At 42.2% G+C, this 22,868-nt stretch overlaps 1 long non-coding RNA gene across 2 annotated transcripts in view; it reads left to right on the top strand.

Annotated features, from left to right (window-relative positions):
• LOC147172049 (uncharacterized) overlaps nucleotides 1–21,537 on the top strand; it is a 112,890-nt gene extending 91,353 nt beyond the window's left edge. The window contains exon 5 of one of the 2 annotated variants that reach the window (XR_015095402.1): nucleotides 20,382–21,537. This is a non-coding gene — a long non-coding RNA (uncharacterized LOC147172049). Of the gene's footprint in view, nucleotides 1–4,668; nucleotides 5,527–20,381 lie in introns of those variants that run through there. The other variant, XR_015095401.1, reaches the window with a different exon arrangement.
• Nucleotides 21,538–22,868: the final 1,331 nt, after the last annotated feature.

Here is a 22,868-nt window from a genome sequence, read left to right as displayed (position 1 = left end):
GACATACGTTTTAGTTTTTGCTCATATCACACTCGAACCATTAAAGTTACGCACTTCAACAAAGGAAAAATGGATTAGAGTGAGAAGGATAAAGGGGGTTTACTCATGGAGGGGTGCTGGAAAAATAATTAGGAAGAATTGCTCCAAAGACCAAAGTGACCACAAGAAAGGTCTGAAATCTCAACCAAGTCTTCCATGGCATGATCACACAGCAGTGTGGTTTATCTTCCAGGAGGTTCTCATTCAATTATCCAAACTACTCCTGGAGGACATAAACCAACACATGACAAATAGATCCACAGTAGTTCTCTTTGATCTCTTTGACTTTTTTAGATTTATTTTTTTTGAAAAGTTTGGCCATCAAACTTGATCAAAAGTTTGATCTAAAATCATGTGGAAAATATGTAAACAGTATACATTTATGTATGGGAATAGACAAAGTGGCTTGAAAAAAAACATTGATAAAGTAATTTCTATTTATCAACTAACTTTGTCCTAATTTTGTCGTTTGTTTAAAAAGGAAACAAAAACACTTAAAGGTATAACATTTATTGTGATTAAGCAATTTGATGATACCTTTGATGATGACCTTAATTAAGATACATAAATATATACTATAATTTTTTTAAAGTATCAATATCGATATCAGTATCGATAATACTGGCCCTGTATTTACTTGGTATCGGATTTATATCAAAATTAGCAGTATCCCACACCACCAGTAAATCAAAAGGGCAGAAACGCAAAATACATCAACTTTAATATGTTATAGCTTCCTGAATTAGCATATTTAGAGTTAACCTGATGTCTAAGTTTAGTATTTGAGCATTGAGGGTAAAATAAATGGGGATGGATATCGGTGAGAGAAACTGTGATGGATAAAGAGGGAAGCAGATTCAGGCAAGTGGGGGGAGTTGTAACAGATCATTGGACCAAGAAAGTGAGATAGAGTGAGAAGCAGGAGCTGAAAAAGGGCACAAGAGAGTTGAAGAGACCACAACAGAAGCCCACAGCTTATTAAGTCCTCATTTCTTTATGGCGGTAGGGGTGGTGGTTTTGGGGCCACAGCTTCTCGCAGCACAGCTTCTTTCTTATGATCTCAGATACACACTTAGACACAGATAACCACATGGTTATACTTGTGTGTACACTAAATGCCTGTGGGCTAAAGACTTTGTGAATGTGCACACTTCAGTAAACTTGCGTTATGAGGTTGAAAGGGTTAAGGTTCCAACTGGCCTAAGGTCCAGCTCAGGGCAAGGGTTGGGGGTCAAGCACTTTGTTGTGAAGGGGTTGAGGAATGCATTATGTGCATGGCGCCAGCTTCCTTTCTGTCCTTCACCCTCTCACACTTCTCCACCCGGTTTGAATCAAACCTTGGTTGCTCTGGCTTTGTGACATTGTTTTATTCATACCAATAAAAAAAATGTTGCGTTTGCTGCCCACTTGCATATCACATTGCAGTGTCTCTTGGACATGTCAGAGTGGCCCCATTTGCTGTAGACGAGTTTCTGATAGTTGCCAAACCACCATATGGATCATTCATGTACCATCCCGGTGGGTTGAGTGTGACACGATGGCTTTCTTATGAATGTTTCATTCTGGTTTATATAAGAGTGGCTCAGCTCTTTTGCAGCATATGCTGAATGTATGAAAAAAAAAAATCTTTCTCACATTACATGTGACTTTATTTCACTTTTGGATCATTTTCATGAAACTATCACTCATTGCTTTTGTGTCGTAGGGTTAGGATCTTTCAGCCTGTTAGTCATAACATTTCTACTTATGTGATTTTTTTTAAAGTTCTTGTCTCTATTCAAGGGAATTATCAAATTGTTCCTTTAAACTCTCATGTATGCTTTTCTGTATTAATATCTAGCATTGACATTCACACTACTATATATCATTGTCCAACGCATGGTGGTTAAGAGGTAACGTAGATGTTTGATTCCTCCCTGGTATCTAAAACTTACCAAAATAAATCATTGACTACCCACATATAATTAAAACAAATGGTTGCATTTTTTATTATAATCAGTGATAATCGATAAAATTCCTTATTGACATTTTGGCACAATAAAAACTCTCCAGGGCTCTGTTTTCGTGTTGTTTATTAGTTCATGAATGATTCATTTATATGAAAAAATATTTTGATTGAACTTACTGAATAAATTCACTTCATGAACTGATTTGACCCTTTCTCTGTTCAGTTGCTCTGCTGCCGGTATTGAAACTGCGAATGACGCAGCCAGCTTGTGTGCATGGGAGGGATTGTTGACACCTGAGCGAATGTGACTCATTCACTTCAAATGAACGACATGTAACCCTCAGTCAACGACCACGCCTATTGATTCTGCCCTTTTAGTGATTTACTTCACTGAGAATGAACAACATATCACTCAGGGAATAATTCTGCCCTGGGTCAATCTAATGCTTTCCTTTTTGTGGGGATACACTTTCACTGGCATCCATTTCTCCAAGCTAACGGCTAATGCTGAGTCAACCCACATGAAAACAAAGACTTGAACCCATTATCTTAACAGACTGCACATTAAGTGATAAGAATACGAGAGACAGAAGAGTGAGTGAGACTCATGAGCATATAAGTAGGACAGGCGGCACAATTAGTTAATGGGAATGTGTAGGGTAGGCATGATGATTTAAAATATCTTTAAAATAATGATGCAGATAGCTAATGATAAAGTAAATACTAACATTCTAAATACTGAGTGGGTACTATGGTCCGTGAGTGAATTGTCCCTCAGTAAGTGAACGTGTCGCGGAGCGAAAACTCAGAGCTGAATCATGAACTGAATGATGGAGCACTGAGCAATTTGGTGAATGGATCTATGAACAAATCATTTTAATGATTTTACGTCACAGCCCTGACACACTGTACAGCAGTTGCAGCCTTTTTCAAGGCGAGCACAGTAACAGGACACCTGGGCTGTCACTTGGGGGAGGTAAGCTGTTGCGGAGAGCCAATTCAAAGGCGGTGATAATGGGGTTGCGTTTGCGTTGTATGATCATATGATATGATAAAACATATCGTCTCATTGCCATGGAGACAGCCTCGTTACAGCATCAACACCTGGAAGAATAGCCCAAAATAATGGTTGCTTTAGAAACACGCCAACAATAATTTTGCTCAGACTTGAGTCTTTTCCCGTAGCTCTCAATGAAGTATTAGTTGGCCAAATTGGCGATGAATTATTCCAGACGAGACACCAACATCTCCATGTTAGTAACCAATGTGGGAAGTGACTCAGAAGTCGCATTCGACCTGTGATTGAGTTCACTTGTCGCCTGAGACTGAGTGTTGAACACTCACCGTAGCCCATCAAAAATGACTGACTTGCACATTTCCAAGAAAGCTGCTCCTCTCATGTTTCTGTCAAGTCAGTGAGATTCATCCTAAATGGGACGATTGTACGTTGGCCACTGAAGGGAAAATAACCATGGTTTGATATGTCCTCATGTAACCTCTTATATAAGGATATGTTGTTGTCCTGAACTGTTGTACGAATCCAGGTGCCCAACAATTTGTAAATAAAGGGCGGAATCACCCTGGGAGTGAATACCTTTTTTATACTACAGTCTTCCCTGCTTCGCAAACATGTTTTCAAGAGTGTCTGGGAGAGGGCTTGGACAGCCCGGTTTCTCACGCTCACAACTTTTTGTTAACGTATAAAAGACGGAGCGGCACACGGCCCGGGCGGAGTCAGCTGTGGAACACGTACGATTGCCCAGCCGTTTTGCAGCTCGCTTCACCCGGACCGTAGGCTCTCCGGTCTAGTGTCAAGGTAAGCGCTGATGATGATCATATTATGCTGCTTAACGTTGTAGTGTATTGATTGCTGTTTGTGGGGAATAAAAGACACCATTATTCTAGCAAAGCAAGTTGTAATTATTGCTGTTTGTGGGGAATAAAAGGAACAATCATTCTCGCAAAGCACAGGCGTTGATTACTGTCTGCGGGAAATAAAACGTACGATTATTCTAGCACAGTATAAAAGTGTGTATTGCTGTTTGCGGGGAATAAAAGGCACAGTTATTCTAGCAAAGCATATCAGTCTCTGTGTATTCATTGTTGCCGCCGACCACTCACGATCCTGCATAAAAATATAAAAGTGAAGTAGTGTTTTCCACAAAACAGCCACCAATTCAGAATTTGTCAAGACAAGTTCTAGTAGGTATAACCTATGTATTTATTCTTTTTGCAAGCCAACTGGATGACTCGTTGCAGGTGTGCCAATGATTTTTCTTCTGTCAGTTTTGCCTCAAGGCATCAGGAGGCAGAGTGAGTGTGTGTCCTGTGAAACTCAGGAAGCAAGTTCAGCAAACAAAGCTTTCGCATTTGCTTTCAAGAACATACAGTCGAGAATAACTTGAAAGCTTTGTGGTCATACTTTTGTAGTGATTTCTTATCCTACATATACAATTTAAGGGATCAGTTAATGTGCTTGTGTTCCTGTTTCTTAAATGATGTAGATTGGTGTCTGCCGCAAAGCAGACAGGTCCAAAAAATTATGAATTGTGACTGGAGCTCTCTCATGCCAACAAAATGTTTATAATAGAACAATACAAAAAGTGCCTCTTCTGCTTTTCCCTTATACAATATGGGGAAATTATTGTTTTTGTAACTCTGACGTTGTCCTCTCTCCACAGAAAAGCACCACCAATTTGGAGGATGTAATTGACAACAGTTGTGGACCATCCATCTCATTCCCTAACAGACTGTGGAGACAGACTACAGTATTTATGACTTCCTGGTCCTGATACTAATAGCTGTTACATTGTACAACAGCAGCATTGTTGCAAGGCAATATTATTTTATTGAGTTATACTTTTTACTTTAAGAGCATAATAAAATATTAAGGTGCATTAAGGCAATGTAAATTTCTACACATTGTTTTCCAATAAAAATACAAAAAAGTACCATATTTTCTGGACTATAAGCCACAACTTTATTTTTTTCCCACACACTTTCAACTCTGCGGTTTAAACAATGATGCAATTAGTTTATGGATTTTTAGGTGCCAGTATTTTCACCCACCCTCGGTTGTACATGTTCACGTGAAGTAAGGCTCTTAATTTTCTTAATTTAAGGGGTGTCCCATTTCAAATCAAATCAGGAGACTGTATAATACATAAGTGCAAAAAGCAAACGTCTTTTGAAGGGCGATTTAATCGTGTGTTAATCCAAAGTTTAGAAAGTCTTTCTGGGTATGTCCCATATTACGACAAGGCTTGTAGTTCAAAGTGGCTTAGGTACAAAATATTTTACTTTTTAAAATTTAGTGGGTGCATCTTATATTCAGTTGTGCTCTATAGTCAGAAAGTTCTGCGTATTAAAATTGTAAATATAATGCCACAACATTGGTGATAGTAGTTTATTAAATTTGTTGTGTATTCACTGTATTATAAATATTGCAATATTTTTCACTTGTGTATTTTCCATTAATTTATTTATTCATCTTATATTCGATTTATTCTTATTTTCTTTTTACTGCTTTGTTCTTGCATGCTGGCACAAGTGAATTTCCCTGATTTTAAATTTTAATAAAATATTGAAACTATCCTGTCTCATCCTTAAAACCATCTTGAAACAGTGTTTCCGAAAGTTCCCCGCCTGAGGTTGGTGGGGGTTATTTTAAACTATATGGGATAGTATGTGGGAGGTATGTTATACTTATTTTCTGTGAAGCTTCATTTAAAAGAGGATATGATTTGCGACTTTGCACTGGACAGTTAAAAAAGACCAGGTGGCTCTTTACTATCGGTTGTCTGATTTATGACCCAGACACTGTAGGCAGGCCTGTTCGGGTCACATGCCTAGATAATTAATTTCTTTTTGCCATACATAAGACCAGGAATTACATTTGACATTCTTTCCTTAATAAGGTTAGCTTCCAATCTATTGAAGTTTGGTATGTTCTTTTCAAAACATATGACACCACTCTATAATTCAGGATACCCCAAAATTGCCACCTGAAATGGTAGCAAATTGCATCAAGGCATAGCCGGATAATAATTGACAAGTGTTTTTAACGTAAAAAAATATTTGGTGGGAAAGTGGTACATGCTGCTGTCCTTTGTGCGGATGGTGCGGGTTCGATTTACAACCAGTGCTCCAATGCCTGCACCTCCACAGAGTGCACCAGTGGAAGCTGTGCTCATCACAAAGGTAAATTATAACAAAGTGACCATTTGATCAGAAGTGGATCACTGTGGTGATTTGTATCCCCTATTGTTCATTTGTTCTCCTCGACCATGTTTTTTTCCTCTACTATGGGGCCCCTAGGGATGAGGCTGGTTCCAGCCTGGTGGATGTAAGTCACTCTGGAGACTTTGCATGGGCGCACAACGAGGCTGAACCCCGTACTTGGGTCATTGTGCCTGGTCTTGCAGGTATTGATCGTCTTCAAGAACACTTGGCTCTTCTCAACTAGGAGCTATAATGCACACATCATTTGGAGTATTGGGATGGGACAGCCACATTTCCCCGGGTTGATAATTCTTGAGAAGTGCTCCACTTAAAAAGCGCGCTAAATCCACATCTGTGTAAGGATCAGCTGGCCAGAAATGCAGATACGGGCGTGGCATCGCCACCTTTCTGTCTCGTTGAAGAGAACCATCTGGCTGAGACACCTTTGCCACAGCTTCATCCAGGCTTTAGTTGAAGTGCTTATCGTGCATTTAAAACTCATTCAAACCCAAAAATGTGTAAATATGTTTTTTAATTCTTTGTCGTTCACTCCCCAAAACGTATTTTTACGGGTTTAAAAATAAAGAAGTTTTTATTATCAAGAGCATACAGAAGGCTTTGATGCAGCTTCTGACATGAAGAGGTGGCTTAGAGCAATGTTAGTTATTACAAAAAACAGGCAACAGGTGGCAGCAGAGTATAAGAGATCAGCCAGGGCCATGTTCCAACAAGCTCTTTTTTTGCCAGTGTTTTCAACGAGAATGTGAATAATCACGAAACTTAGCTTTATTCTAATGTTAATTGCTGCAAAATGGAAACAGATGCAAATATACATTTTTTTTCCTGAAGAAAGAAGAGACTCTTTCTTTTGTTTTATAGCAATCATCTTCTTTTCCTTTCGGCTTTTCCCTTCAGGGGTCGCCACAGTGAATCAGTTGCCTCCGTTTAACCCTGTCCTCTGCATCCTCTGCTCTCACACCAACTACCTTCATGTCCTCTTTAACTACATCCATAAACCTCCTCTTAGGTCTTCCTCTAGACCTCCTGCCTGGCGTTTGGACACTCAGCATCCTTCTGCCAATATACTGACTATCTCTCCTCTGGACATGTCCAAACCATCTCAGTCTGGCCTCTCTGACTTGATCTCCAAAGCCTCTAACATGTGCTGTCCCTCAGATGTACTCATTCCTGATTCTATCCATCCTGGTCACTCCCAAAGAGAACCTCAGCATCTTCATCTCTGCCCCATCCAGCTCTGCCTCCTGTCTTTTCCTCAGTGGCACTGTCTCCAGACCAAACAACATCGCTGGTCTCACCAGTTTTTAAAACCTTTCCTTTCATTTTAGCTGAAACTCTATCACACATCACACCTGACACTTTTCTCCACCCGTTCCAGCCTGCCTGCACACGCTTCTTCACTTATTTTCCACACTCTCCATTGCTCTAGATTGTTGACCCTAAATACTTAAACTCCTCCACTTTCTTGGTCTCTTCTCCCTGTAACCTCACTCTTCCACTTGGGTCCCTCCAATTCTCACACACAGACTCCGTCTTGCTACGGCTAACCTTCATTCCCCTCCCTTCCAGAGCAAACCTCCATGCTACCAGCTTCTCCTCCACCTGTTCTCTGCTCTCACTACAGATCACAATATCATCAGCAGGCATCATAGTCCATGAAGATTCCTGCCTAACCTTGTCTGTCATCCTGTCCATTACCATAGTGAACAAGAAGGGGCTCAGAGCTGATCCCTGATGTAGTCCCACTTCCACTTTGAGCTCCTCCGTCACACCTACAGCACAGCTCACCACTGTCTTACAATCCTCGTACATGTCCTGCACCACTTGAACACGTATCCCCTTTCCTTCCAGATGACACTCCACGGACTGTCCTACCTGTCTCCCTGATCACATTTGCTGTAGTTGTCCAGTCATCTGGAAGAACCTCCTGACTATCCAGAGCCTGTCTCAAATCCTTCCTGAAAGTCATACAACACTCTTCCTTTTTCAGCTTCCACCATTTCGTCCTCTGCTCTGCCTTTGCCGTCTTTGTCTTCCTCACCACCAGAGTCATCCTACACACTACCATCCTATGCTGTCTGCAAGAGCTGCCTTCTAAACAGGGCTCAACAGTAAACAACGCATTAAGTCCCTTCCCTGCTGTCCTATGGAGTCATCTTAGACTATCTTACCATCTACTGATTCAATACCTACAGCAAATGTCATCTAGCTCTTTCTTTCGGTCAGGTGACCGCTTTAAAAAGCTTAGGGCTGTGGCAACATGATGTTAGTCCTGGTGTAAACATTCTAAGTGACAGGCCATTTTTGTGTTTGGCTCAGAGCAAGCAATAATGTATTTTACTGTACGTTCTTTTTGTGCTACTATTTTGGCAGGCACAAATAAGGCAACCAACAGCAATGTGACATGGTACTGGCACTTCAGGCTCTATTTTCATAGACACGCACGTGCGCTTGGTTTGGAAATGGGTGCATCTTCATTTTTATGCAAAGGCAAGTCTAGTTTACAATTTTTTTGTAATGTGACAGATTGAAGTTTTTTGCTGTTACACGCCCCAGGCACACCTGACAATCCAGGGGCAGTCACACCGATTCTTGTCTCCGCTGATATGGTGGATGTCATCTTGTTTCTTTCTACGAAAATGACAAAAGAAAGAAAGCTCCTCCCAATGTGCACAGTTAAGACTACACTAGTGCTGACTAGACCTGTGCTGGGCATGAAAATAGGGCTTTTGATGTGGTTTACAACTTTTACACAATTAACTTGTGTCACTTTACATCCTCTATTTTGTGGTGTAAATTTGTAAATCTTATCCTCTGTATATTTGTGACTCATATCCGTATGTGTATGATTTCCTGAGTGATTGGTTGTATACGGCATGTGATTATGATTAAAGGTCTGTCTGTCTGTGGCCATTTGAGTTGTACTTGCAAACGGAATGTGCATCTGTCTTTATGTAGATATTATACAAATGACGCACAACACTGTCTAAGTCTGCCCGACAGCTTCGAGCATGCACTGGTGTGACTGCATGTTCCTAGTATGTAGGTCACCAATATATTCCTGATGAGGTCTAGTCCTCTGGAGGACTCTGTAGATATGGGGAACCTAAATTAGACTCTATTATCTATGTATATGTGTGTAAGTATGAGAAGGACGACTCTAGACCATTATCAGGTAAAAGCCTTGAAGGCATGTATAGGTTTACTTCACATGGTTCAGCTTGTGCAGTGTCGTGAATAATAATAATAATAATAATGATTAAAAAAAACATAATGCATTTTGTGATGTGTGTGTTTTTGCTACATTATGAGGCTCATATTCCCAGTTTAACTATCATTGTAGGGACCGACTGTTTCTTGTGGGGACAAAAATCCAGACCTCTTTTTGAAAGTCAAGACTTGGTTGAATTTGATTTTGGTTGGGGTTAAGGTAAGGGTTAGGTTTAGCCAATCAGTTGTGATGGTTAAGGTTAGAGGGCGGCACGGTGGCTGACTGGTTAGCATGTCCGCCTCCCAGTGCAGAGGACGTGAAATCGAGTCGGGGCTTCGGCCTTCCTGGGTGGAGTTTGTATGTCCTCCCCGTCGTTGCGTGGGTTTTCTCCGGGTACTCCGGTTTCCTCCCACATTCCAGAGACATGCATGGCAAGTTAATTAAACACTCCAAATTGTCCATAGGTGTGTTTGTGAGTGTGGATAGTTGTGTCTCTGTGTACCCCGCCTACTGCCCGAAGCCAGCTGGGATAGGCTCCAGCGCCCCCCGCGACCTTTGTGAGGACAAGCGGTTAAGAAAATGGATGGATGGATGGATGGTTAAGGTTAGGATAAGGGGCTAGCCACTAGGAAATGCATTATGTCAATGGGATGTCCCCACTAAGATAGTAAGACAAAAATGTGTGTGTGCATGATCTGACAGGCGTGTTACCGTTGACCTGGGACAGTGGACCATGACCCTTCATTTTAATGAGTGTTGCCTCTGAAAGCTTGTCCACATTGCTGTAAGCAAGGCTGCTAATAAGCCTCAAGCATCACTCCAAGAAAATGATGTCAGAAACATTGGCCCACCAGCAGTCATTTGCTCAGGTGTTGCAAAATATAAGAACCATATACAACATTCATGAGAGAGCTGTACTGATGACAGTGAAATGCCGGCTGTCATAGTTTGTGGAAAAGGAAGTGAAATTATTTAACACTCACCTCAACGAATAACATGCTAGGAGTGGAAAAGTGTGATTTAAATTTTATTGACTTAACATTCTGACCAAAGTGAAGGTACCGTAATAATGTATTCAATCCAATGGCGACTGTAATAGGTTGATGTTGAAGTATCCATCATTTTACAGGCATCACTGCATGTTGTATGTGTATATTTTGTGTTTTATGAAATATTTGAGCATGTAATCAGTATAATTTATAGTTTAATAAGATAAATTACATTTGATTCTTTGTTCACAGTTGCCAACACTTTGTTTATTAAACTAATTCAAACCCCCAAAAAAACGTATAAATACGTTTTTGATATGTTGTCCTTCACTCCCAATTTTTTTTTTTATGCTAGAGCATACAGAAGGCTTTGATACAGCTTCTGACATGAAGAGGTCGCTTAAAGCAATGGTAGTTATTACAAAAAATGGCCAGCAGGTGGCAGCACAGTATAGGAGATCAGCCAGGGCCATGTTTCAACAATTCCTTTTTGGCAGTGTTTTCAACAGGTTTGTGAATAATGATGAAACTTAGCTATTATATTCGAATGATAAACACTGCAAAACGGAAACAGATACAAATATACTTATTTTTCCTGATGAATTAAGAGACTCTAATCTTTCTTTTGGTAAGTTCAATGTTTTTATTGCAATAGAACAGAATATTCTGTGGACTTTGCAAAATCAGAATCCAGTAAAGCAGCCGGGAGCGATTGGGATTGCTTCAGTGAAAAGGGCTGGGAGTGAATGAGTTAAAAGGTAGTAACGGTGATCTGCTCTTGTGTTTAGGCTCATCTTTGCTTGTCTTCAAAGTGAAAGGGGGATGTGCGGCCTGATTCAGTAGTAAAGTGGACCCTCCAGTGTCAGTTGCTCATAATTGTGCGCCTACCAGTAACTCTCAAATGTTGTCACCCTTGGACCCGCATTTTCCTTTTGTTGCAAAGCCAGCTCATTTTTTTCTTAACTTTTAAAGTACTGCATTTGTCTTCTGCCACCGTTTCTGCATCAAGGGCAAAGATAATGAGGTTTCTTTTTCTGCATATCAAATTATATGACCTGTGTCATTTGCCTAATAAGAATGTGGCTTTCTGAATAGACCTTGATTTAAGACCATTTGCTTAAACATTACATGTAATCCGTTCATTTCCTGATCTCTATATTGACAGACGACCTACTGTCTGTAAGTCACAGGGACAATACTGCATGCAGCCAATCTGTCAAAGCCATTTCAAATTTTGCCAAAGCTCAGCCCAAAAAATTATATTCAAGCCAAGAGAGAGATGAATGGGAATGAGAATGTCTACCTTTGAAAAGCTTCATTCTTTGACCAAATCATATGCTGTCACTGTAAGCTTTAGAAGGCCTGCACTTTTCATCAAAGCTCTTGATGGCTACCTTTCACAGTACTGACGAATACACCCTCAAAAGCGTCCCTCCCTCCTTTCCTCCCTTCCACTCCCAAATCCCTTTCTTCTTGCCTCCAATGTTGACTAGCCCCTCTTCCCTGCCTTTCCTTCCCCCTCCCCAAATCCTTCCATACCCTTGTACTTAATCCCACCCCCCACCTATTTCCCTCCTCAATCAAACTCCAACACACACACACACGCACGCACACGCACCCCCCCCCCCCCCCCACACACACACACTATGTATGTGACTTCAGTACTGTCAAAGTAGATGAAACAAGATGAATTCAAATTCCTCACAGTCATAACATGCAATGGTAACAATCCACTGTTTCTCTTCCCACGTGGCAGCGGGTTGATGTTACTGGCCTTTTTTTCCCCCATTTATTTGCATATTTGTTTCGCTTTTGTTTCTTTTGATGAATTATTTACAGAAGAGTGAAATGACAGCAGAGATCACCGATGATTGCTGTCGCGGGTGGATGCAAGCCCTTCTCCTCTTTGTAATTATTCCCATTTTTTTTCTGATTTTCAATCAATTTTTGCCCTTACCCCCTTGTGTTCCCTTGCAGCAGCAGTCAAGAAGCAGATGAAAACATTTTAGCATCGCAGGTGGAACCTTTTCACTGTTTGTGGTAATGTAGCTTCCTTTGTTGTTGTAATGATTGCAGAGCAGAAAAAGAAGGGAAGGAGGGAAAGAGTACCGATCAAATAGAAAAATACTGCAAAGAAAAAACCTACCACATACACAGGAAGAAAAAAATAATAATCCGTAAATACTATAATGGTGATAAAAAAGTGTTATTATTACTTCCAACAAAGCAGTTTGTCACATTTGATTAAATTTTCATTTCATGCATTTTGATCTTTCCAAAATGTTAAACCTGAACCGTGATGGTATTTACACAAAACAAACAAAACAATGTTGTTAGATGCGTGATTACAAGTGAGCTCAGTCCATGTTGGCGCTTTGACTCTTAAGTCTTACAAATTATAGTTAGTGTGTGAACCATGGATACACATTCAGACACACACACGCATGCTGAGACACACTGTCCCTGCATTGCCCTATCCAGGAATAACAATGCATAATTCATGTCCTGAAGTCTCGACTGCAGACAAAAGTCAGCGTTGCATCAATTATTTATTGAAAACAGCTCACATGATGAATCCTTGAACAAACAGAGCATCTAGCGAGAGCTGTGCTTATTTCCTTTTTTTCCTATTTGTGTTTTGGCATGGATTTAAGTGGACTCATTAGCAGAAATGAGGATGTAGGGAGACAAATGTCGAGGGAGTGAGTGAGGAGAGATGTAGAAAACCAATTGGAGGTGTGAGGAAAAAGGATAAAGTAATGTTTTTGTGTAGGTAAGAGTTAATGAGAGGCCTAGGTCAGCTAAATAATTAAAGGATTCAGAATGCCAATGGATTGGCATACTTAAAGTTTTGCATCACTACTCAAACACCAAAACCAGTTCAACCTGGACGGTGCATGTATACAGAAATATATTTTACAATTTGAATCACTACTGCATCACTGAATCTTCCACCACCAAGAATCATAATTGCACCCATTTTCTGTTTGTCATTCTCCATGAACTTGGGAGCAGCCTGCTTACTAACAAACAAATGGAACAAAAATTCATCACTATGATTCTTGTTTTACTTTTGTTAACAGCTCTGCCTTGGTGGAGGGCTGCACTGTATACAATGATATTCTGGTCATTATAGAATTTCTAAAAGTGAAAGCCATTTATTTATTTTTTTTTTTTCTTTTTTTTTCTTAAGAGCTCAGTATTGTTCATTCGGAAATGTCATCATCATTGCTCTTTTTTTTTTTTTTTTTTTTTTTAATATATATATATATATATATATATATACACATATATACATACATATATACATATATACATACATACATACATACATTTTTTTTTTTTGTGTGTGTGGGTGAGTATGTGTATGTGCGTGTGTGCGTGCGTGCGTGCGTGCGTGCGTGCGTGTGTGTATTTGTTAGCTCACCAGAAAACCTATTAGAAAAAAAAATCTCATACCGTTCACCTAAATCGAACACCAGGAGACCCGAGGGGACCGAAGAAAACCAAGGAAGGTGAAATCCAGCACCGACCAGACACCCCCCACCAGAACTCCTCCCCAGCCCAAGAAACATCCAGACCCCAACAAATCCAAAAAACATAAAATCAGGGAGGCCTCAAGAGACCAACGGAGAGACCGAGAAAAGGAAGGAAGGACAGACGAAGCCGCGTGAGATCCGAGACACCAGCCTCCACCGATTCAATAACCTGAGGAGGAAACAGATTGTGTCTGCGTTTCGGTAGATGCTGGTGTGGTGGATCTGGCATGCATGAAAATCTCCACCAAAGAGGGGAGCCGTCGACCCCCGCCGGAACAGAGCAAGCGCAACACCTCAGGGCCCCCCAGGCCGCGGCAGCGCCAAAGGACGACCCCCGGGCCCCACCAGGGCCACCGGCCGGAGAGCAAACCCAGGAGCAGGAGCGCCCCCCGCCCCAACACGGCCCGCGCCCCCGGCCCAACGCAGCAGGACGGGGCACTGCAGGCCCACCAGGCACCCCACCGGCCCCCAACCCCGCCCCCCCCACAACCCCCCGCCCCCCATCCACCCCCGCCACCCACCCCAACCCAGCCCCAGCCGCCCCCATGCCCCCAATCCCCCAGACACCCCCCACCCCCAGCACCCCCCCACCCGCAACCCCCACCACCGGCCCCCCCCCCCAACAAAGCCGCCCCCCCCCGACCCCACCCCGACCAACCGGCAGCCCCCCAACCCCCGACCCCCAGCCCCCGGGGACCACCCGCACCCAGGCACCGGCGCCGAAGAGGGTCCGGACAGCGGAGCGGAGAGGGCAGCCGCGCCCACCCCACCCCCCGCCGTGTGGAAGGACGGAACACCGGGGGCAGAAGGGGGAGATGAGGGCACCGGAGGGCGGCCGACATCCCCGAACCCCAGGCCCAGCGGGGGAAGGCCCCGGTCGTCACCCCAGCGTTCTTTGTGAAAATGAACCCCTGTTACTGAGTCCGCCAGCTCGCGGACTGGCGAACTCTACCCCTAAACCGTGAATGTGACCCCACCCAGTGTATATACAAGTGTGTGTGTGTGGTGCATTAAAATTAGGAGCAGGTGAACCGGAGCCGATGGAAATGATATTCCCACGCTCCGATCCACCCGCCACCCAAGCATGTTGCTGAGTGTATGTGGTGCATTAAAAAAAATAGATAGGGCGGGGGGGGGGGGGGGGTTGGGGGGTGGCGACACGGACAGGGGACCGCAGCACTGCTCTATACTGCGGCCCCCAACCGATGGCACCCCCACAAGCCCCCCCCCCACCCACAAGTTGTGTGGTGTATTAAAATTGGAGGGGAGTTGTAGGGTGAAGACGGTGTTTCCACCCTACCCCACCCCCCAAAGTGTGTTATGTGCCCTATATGTCTATAAAAGTGTATTGTGCAAACCTAGTGTAGTGAGTTAAGAGGTGTGACCAGCGGGGCCCCCCCCAACCGGGCGGGGGCAGGAGGCGCACCGGCCCACCAAGCCCCCACCCACCCCACCAGGACCCCGGCGGGCATATGGGACCCGTCCGGCGGGGCGATAGGGCTCGCCCCCCGGATACTGGGTCCCGCCCGAGGTGTCAGGACGCCCACCGGAGCGGGGCGGGCACGACACCAAACCCCAGCCACCCCCGCCGGCCCCCATAGCACCGAGACCCGGGCCATGGATGGAGCCCCCGGCCCAGGGGAGGGGAGGGAAGGCGTACCGGGGAAGGGGAAGGGAGGAGGGAAGGGGACGACAAGAAGGGCAGGGGGCAGCGGCAGGGACGCAAGGAGAGGGGGAGAGGAGGAGGAAGGGCGACGAGGGAGAGGGGACAGGGAGGCGGAGGACGGGCGGGGAGAGGCGAGGAGGGAGAGGCAGCAAAGGGGAGGAAGGGGGAGGGGAGAGGGAACCACCGGGCACCCCGGCGGCCCACAGGCCCCGAACCGCGTCGCCGGGCCCAGAGCGACGGACCGCGCCGGAACGGCGCCGCCCCCGACACCAGGGAAAGCCCCGCAACGCAGCACCCCCCAAGAGACCCAGGGAACGGCCAAGACGCAGCCGCCACCCAGCAGCCAACAGAGGGGCAGACCCGCCCACTCCCCGCCAGGGGGGACAGCACCCACAGAATTAACCCACTGGCATGCCGTGAATCCGAATATCAACCCCTGGTGCCCATCGGAGGTGAATCCGCTCGATCCCGCTGGCAGCAGCCGGGTTCCTGACTATGGAAACACAACCATTAGTTACAAATTGCCTAATACAGAAACATCAATGCCAGTTATAACGCTGCTGTGGCTCTCGCTAACAGGCAGAATTAAAATCCAAGTTTAGGTTAAAAAATTCTATATACGTAGACCATGTTTCTTTAAATTTTGACATTTGGTTTTTATTTGAGGCAGATATTTTTTCCATTAAAATATGATTTATGAGGAGGTTAGACCATTGGTCGATATTCAAAGTTTGTTTATTTTTCCAGTTAACAAGAATTGTTTTTTTTGCGATAGTAAGGGCTACAAGTATAGATTGAAATTGTTTATGTGGTAAGTCAATTGTTGTTAAGTCACCTAGCAAACACAAGTTTGGAGAGAACGGTATCCTACAGTCCAAGACAGCGGAAAGTTTTTCTAAGACTTTAGTCCAGAAACACATAACCGGAGTACATAACCATAAAGCATGAAAATAAGTGTCTGTAGTGTTTTGTAAACACTGGAGACAAATGTCGGAGTCTGAGAGTCCCATTTTCTTCATCATATATTGAGTAATGTATGTTCTGTGAATAATTTTATATTGGATAAGTTGTAAATTTGTGTGTTTTGTCATTTTAAAAACATTTTCACAAACTTGAATCCAAAAGACAGATTCCGGAGCTATAGACAAGTCTGTTTCCCATTTTGAGATGGGTAAAGACGTTTTATCGTGAAAGCCATTTATTAACAACATCCAGAAATGCTACTGGCTTCTTTGTGCCGGAGCTTATCTGAGATGGACTCATATAAAGTGGAAAAGTGAGCTGTGGTCTGATGAGTCCGCATTTCAAATTGTTTTGGGAAATCATGGCCAAAGAGGAAAAATTTTATTTGGACAGTTATCAGTGTAATGTTAAAAAAAAATGTGATGGGGTGAGGGTGTGTTAGTGTCACGATGGCATAGGTATTTTGCACATCTGTGAAGATATCATTAGGCTACTGCTGAAAGAGGTTTTGGAGCAACATATGCTGCCATCCAAGCAATGTCTTTTTCCACGGATGTCCCTGCTTATTTCAGCAAGGATATGTCAAGCCACATTCTGCATATGTTACAACAGCGTGGCTTCATAGTAAACATGTGCAAGTATTAGACTGGCCTGCCAGCAGTCCAGACCTGTCTCTCATTGAAAATGCTGCATTAAGAAGTAGAGAACTTGGACTGTTGAGTAGCTGAAGTTGTACATCTAGCAAGAATAGGAAATAATTTGAATATCCTTATTGCTTATTGAGGTTTCTAAAATGTTTTAAAATGTAAACATGCCGCTGTCCCAGATTTTTGGGAACGTGTTGCACAAAAACACTACAAAAACGATAGTTCTTCAGTTTAAACATGAAACATCTTGTCTTTGTAGTATATTAAATTTAATAAAGGTTGAAAAGGATTTGCCAATCATTCTATTCTGTTTTTACATATTACACAATGTTCCAACTTCATTGTACTTTGTAATTGGGGTTTGTACTTCATTGACAAAAACCTGTCAATTACTTGTAAGTCCTTTCATCCAAGGGGGCATTTGTGAGGACAGCGATCACTCATGTTGAACGAGTAATCTTGGCTCAACAGAACCATTCCTCAATCGTGCTTTGATAGGGCTTGTTTTGTGCACTGAGGCACAGCCGCACTGGAATAGAAAAGTGTCTTCCCCAAATAGTTCCCACAACATTAGATGTGTACGAATGTCCAGAATGTCTTGGTTTGTTCTGAAGCTTTAAGATTTTTATTGTCGCACCTCCATGAACCTTTACGTTAGTTTATAGGGTCATGTCTCAATGCTTGACACAATTCCGTCTTAGTATTTTGCTTGGTGACGTAAGATGAAAGATTTGCTTGCAGCTTCTTAGCCATAACTATGAAGGTCCTGGTGCACAGTTTTCCTGGTGGTGTTAATGCCAGAGGAGGTTTGGAACGCTGTATTTCTTGAGTCAGCAGAGCGTTGGCGACTTTTACGCACCATGTGTTCTGCATTCAAGGACTCTGTGACTATGTGGTCTACCGCTTTGTAGCTGAGTTACTGTTTTTCCCAAACAACTATTAATAAGACCACTTGCAGCTGACCGTAGAAAATCTAGCAATCATAAGGATTTACCATTTTCTCTAAGCCCCTTCCATCAGTTATCCAAGACATTAAGTATATTTTATTCAGGCAAGATTTTCTATTCATTTTTACTTTTAAAGGTGAATGGTGACATACGGCATTTTGATGGGGGGGGGGGGTCGAATCCGTTATTGCAAAGATTGAATAATTAATGTGTTCTGATAAAAATAATGAAATAATCATAGCCTAGTGGATGTTGGAGGGACATCAAACCCAGAGTTGGAGCTTGGCAGACTGAGCCCAGAAGGGTAGGAGGGCATTATGTATTTGGGATGACTGCCCTGTGAAATAATAATGAATAGCAAAGGGTTTGGGGGATTACAAGATTTTTGTTCAGCGCAGTACCTGACACTTTATCGGTGCCCACCCATGTTTTTTACAGCATGACCATGGCACAGCAGTCCAGCATTAATACTGCAAGATTTTCTGGAAACAGAAAGCCGGTTAAGGATTCCAGTAAACTGCTGCGGAGAATGACACACACAGTTAGCCGCTTGTGCTTATTGAAAGATGATCATGGCACACATACTAAAAAAGGATTTCCTAATAGCTTGTCAAATCTTCAAATTGACAGTTCAATTACACTTCTTATCTGTAGGGGCTCAAGGGAGCAAAACTACAGTTTGATAATTGCCTTGTGCTATTATTAAGATTCAAGTTAAAATACGAAAAGTTTTTGTTAGTCCTTATTACATAAAATCAGGCTTAAAAAAAACATACACTCAGATTAGACAGGTGTTACTATTCTGTGGGCATTGGGAAGGGTTATATATTGATTTAAGAGACTCAAATGGGGAGAAAAGGAAATAAAGACCTTATCAACCAACGGTAATCAAAACAGTACCTCTCACCCAAGTACTTTTGTGCATAGGTAATCAGATAGCAATTAGTTTTATTTAGCTGATAAAATGCAATTGCCAATTAATTTTCCCATTGACCAAAGACCAGGATTATATTTTTGTCCTGTTTATTATCTGCTGAGTGAAAGTGTCTCTTTGACAGACAACCATTGCATAGTAAAAGTATATTCATAAAGTTCATTTCTAAACAAACTTGACTTTGTGGCTTCTGTGGAGCAGACCATCAAAATTCAACATTCAGTTTTATGCTTCTATAAAATCACAGTGGAATGGAATAATATTTTCTTGGTCCACTATGGACCAGTGAAGCCCATTTTAATGGCTACAAAAATCCATTCATGAATGCAGTATACATATTTCAGATGCCTTTATCGATGTTCACGCATACACATAAACATTCATAACATGCTATGGGTCATAATTTCAATTTTTTTAAATTGAGGACCACATTTTTAGAGGCAACAGAAATACCTGATGCATACAGTAGCTATATTGATATTTATTCCAAATAATTGCTACTGCAGAGCTCATGACCCCCAAAATATTGGCATCTGTTTGGTCTATCGCATGCAGCTCAAAAGGCCATATATATTTATTTATATCTGTGGCAATAATGAAAAGGGCAATAATGATGTAATGAGTAGCATAGCGCAATGGGTGACACAACATTGGAAAGCTGAGATCATTCGCATTTTGATTATAGTAAAATTAAGATTGTGTTCAACATCAGAGGTTAGGGTTTCATCGGACAGCGACTAATTTTACACTGCCTGTTAGGACTGAATTTTTCTGTGTCTTTGTAAAATGGAACTGACACTGAAGGGGATCTAAATAAAGTCGCCTTTAGAATTGCTGTCATACATCACACCAGGACGTTGCGATGATCAAACACATTAGTCTGATTCCGTGTTTAAACATACACACATCTGAGGCAATATTATAGTATAGTTCTGTGTGAAAGTCGTATCTTGTGCTTATGGATTTAGTTTGGCAGCATCTCTGCATCAAACAGTCTTCAGCTGTCCTATCAAGTAAAGGCTAAAGAACAAAAATTATGCTTTGGGAAAAAAAAAGGCCATGGAGACCATGACAGGAGGTGAACGGGAGCTCATCTCGGAACAAAAATAAGAGTACTAGGAAAAGTATGTCACTTTATGTAAGGTGTGGCCTTTTATATAATGAGATCCACCCCTCTGTCCAACTCAAAACGCTTTAACTCTGAATAGTGTTCCACTCAAAGGTCTTATTTTATTAATTCACTGTTTCCTCTATTATAGGTTGCCTTCTCTGCGATCCACATTGTGAGAAGACCACCTCACAGGGATTTTCCCCTTCACCAGGTAACCACAAAGGAAGAAAAGAAGCACATTATCCACATAGACACACACAAACACACGCACGCGCACACGCACACACACTCTCTCTTATTTTTGTACTATAAAATGCTACAATGCTGACCACCAGCGCAGCAGGAAACCGACGCGCACACACATGCGTACGCAGAAACCCACATACACACAGCATTATCTTTATGAGGTGTTATACACCAGTGACCACCAACACGGGGTCTCAGTGTTCTCTAATCCACACTGGGGCTGAATAGGCTGCTCCGTGCAGTAGAAGGATTACACTGACGGATTAATGGGTGTTTTAATTTGAGTCATTGTAAATGCCTTGATAATGAGGGAAGGTGCACAGAGGAATAGTACAGCCTCTTTACAATAGCATTAAATATGTTATAAATGTCAATTTCATCCCATATACTTCATGTAATCTCAAACACTATATGCATCAGTCCCCTTTTTATGTGGAAAAAAAAGATGAACATGTTAAGTCTGCTATTGCTACAAGTATTACTTCTTAAGAACAGCTTTTTTTTTGTCCAATTATACTTGTGATGACTGTGTTTTGGGTTGGCTCATTGTGTTGTGATGCTTATGTTATCAATTGCTATGCAGTTACTATGTCCCTTATGGTGAAGTTGTCATTTGCTATTCAGTTGCTAAAGTCCGGTATTAGTCACTTTTATTTTTTCTAGTCACTCTTATTTGATCATTTAGGCCTTTATTCTGTCATATACAGTACAGGGAGTCCTCGAGTTATGGACAAGTTCCGTTCGATGTAACCCGAATTTCGACTTAAGTTCACCGTTAGAGTCGATATTTTCATCAAAATACTTTGTACAGTTATTTAAAAAAAAACATTTGCGCTACGGAGGAGGCATGGGTGCCGTAAAGTAGAAACGATAAAGTTCGCGTACGACATAACTCGAGGATTCCCTGTATATAGAATTGTGAATTGCCCTAGCGAGAGCTACTGAATGACACTTTTGTCATTACCTCAAAGTTCTCTCAGCACGTTGATGTTTCTTCCATGCAAGCTTTAGTCCAGCCCTTCTCGCTGTGGTAACTTTGTACTTTTTTAGTTCTGCATCCAGCCCACACAAGGTTCTTAGTCAAGGTTTCTCCGTCAAGTGCTTTCTTCGAAGTCATCTCAATCCAGCCCTGCTCTCTGTTGTTACTTTGTATTGTTGTAAATAAAGACTCTGTTTCCCCAACTACTGTGTCTTCATTGGTAAGAAGTAATGATTGTTCAGATTTAACTTTTTTTATAATGAAAAGCACACATTTATGAAAAAACATCCACTCAATTTTAAACATGCTCAAAATTTTTGCCACAACAAGAAAACCTGTTTGCAATTTGCAACCGTTTGCAACATTTAAGGAACCCTCATGAAAAACTAACATTCGCTACGTTGGCAAACACTCGGTGAGATACTAACTTTAACCTAACATGTATGTTTTGGGAATGTGGGAGGGAGGGAGCACAGTGTGAGAAAAAAAAAATCCACACAGAAGGGCTAGAGCCTGGATTAAACGCACATCCTCATAACAGTGAGGCGGATCTACCATTCACTCAACCTGCATCATGTTAAATAAATAAAAACTTTAAATAACATACTACAGATCATGACACAGGCTGCTTTTATTCAATCTGAATAGACCTTTTTTGGTAGCTATTAGTCTCATCATCAGCCTTTGAATGTACACTTTGCAAAACGCAAAACAATGCGGTGCATGTAGGAAAAGGGCACTTTCTTACTCAGTATGCCCATTTTGATGTGAAGCTGTATTCAAATCAAGCTACCGAAATTGTACTCTCCAAATTGGAATGCACTTCAAAATGGGCCAATTGGGACATCCTTATTGAAATGGAGATGCTTTTTGCAAATAAAACGACACCCCTCTTATTATGAAACACACATGCACACACACACACGTGAGTAGCAAGAAGGAAATTAGGAGTAAATTGGCCCATCCTGACAGATTTCCATTAATTGTGCTGGTGTTATTGTCAGAGCATGGCAGGCTGACACAGATGGGCGATGGCTGATATGTTTGGAAGAAGAATTTAAAATTGAAATGCTCTTCATGTGTGAATACGGACACCGGCGGCAATCAGGTGGCTGTGTTTATTGTATGTAGTGTGAGCGGCATGCAGTTCCGTATTTACCCATAATTCTCTCTGTCCCTGGCTGTCTCATTTCCAGGGTCTCGACTTGCTTTCTGGTGCCAGGTTTGTTGACTGACGAAGAACAGTCGTGGTCAAGAAAATGTGCTGCAATTGCATTTTTCTTTTACAGGTTCTATGTGATTGAGCTGCTTGCTAAACCCAAAGCGATTTAAATTCATTGGTAACACTCTCCCGACTTGTCCTGAGAATCCCATTTGCTCCGTGTGTTTCTTTGTGTAAGTTCACGTGCT

The sequence above is a fragment of the Leptonotus elevatus genome, chromosome 6 (assembly GCF_054856555.1).
Source record: "Leptonotus elevatus isolate MCC_2025b chromosome 6, RoL_Lele_1.0, whole genome shotgun sequence".
Lineage (NCBI taxonomy): Eukaryota > Metazoa > Chordata > Actinopteri > Syngnathiformes > Syngnathidae > Leptonotus > Leptonotus elevatus.
The sequence above is the reverse complement of the archived record's forward strand: the minus strand, read 5'-3'. Positions and strand labels throughout refer to the sequence as shown.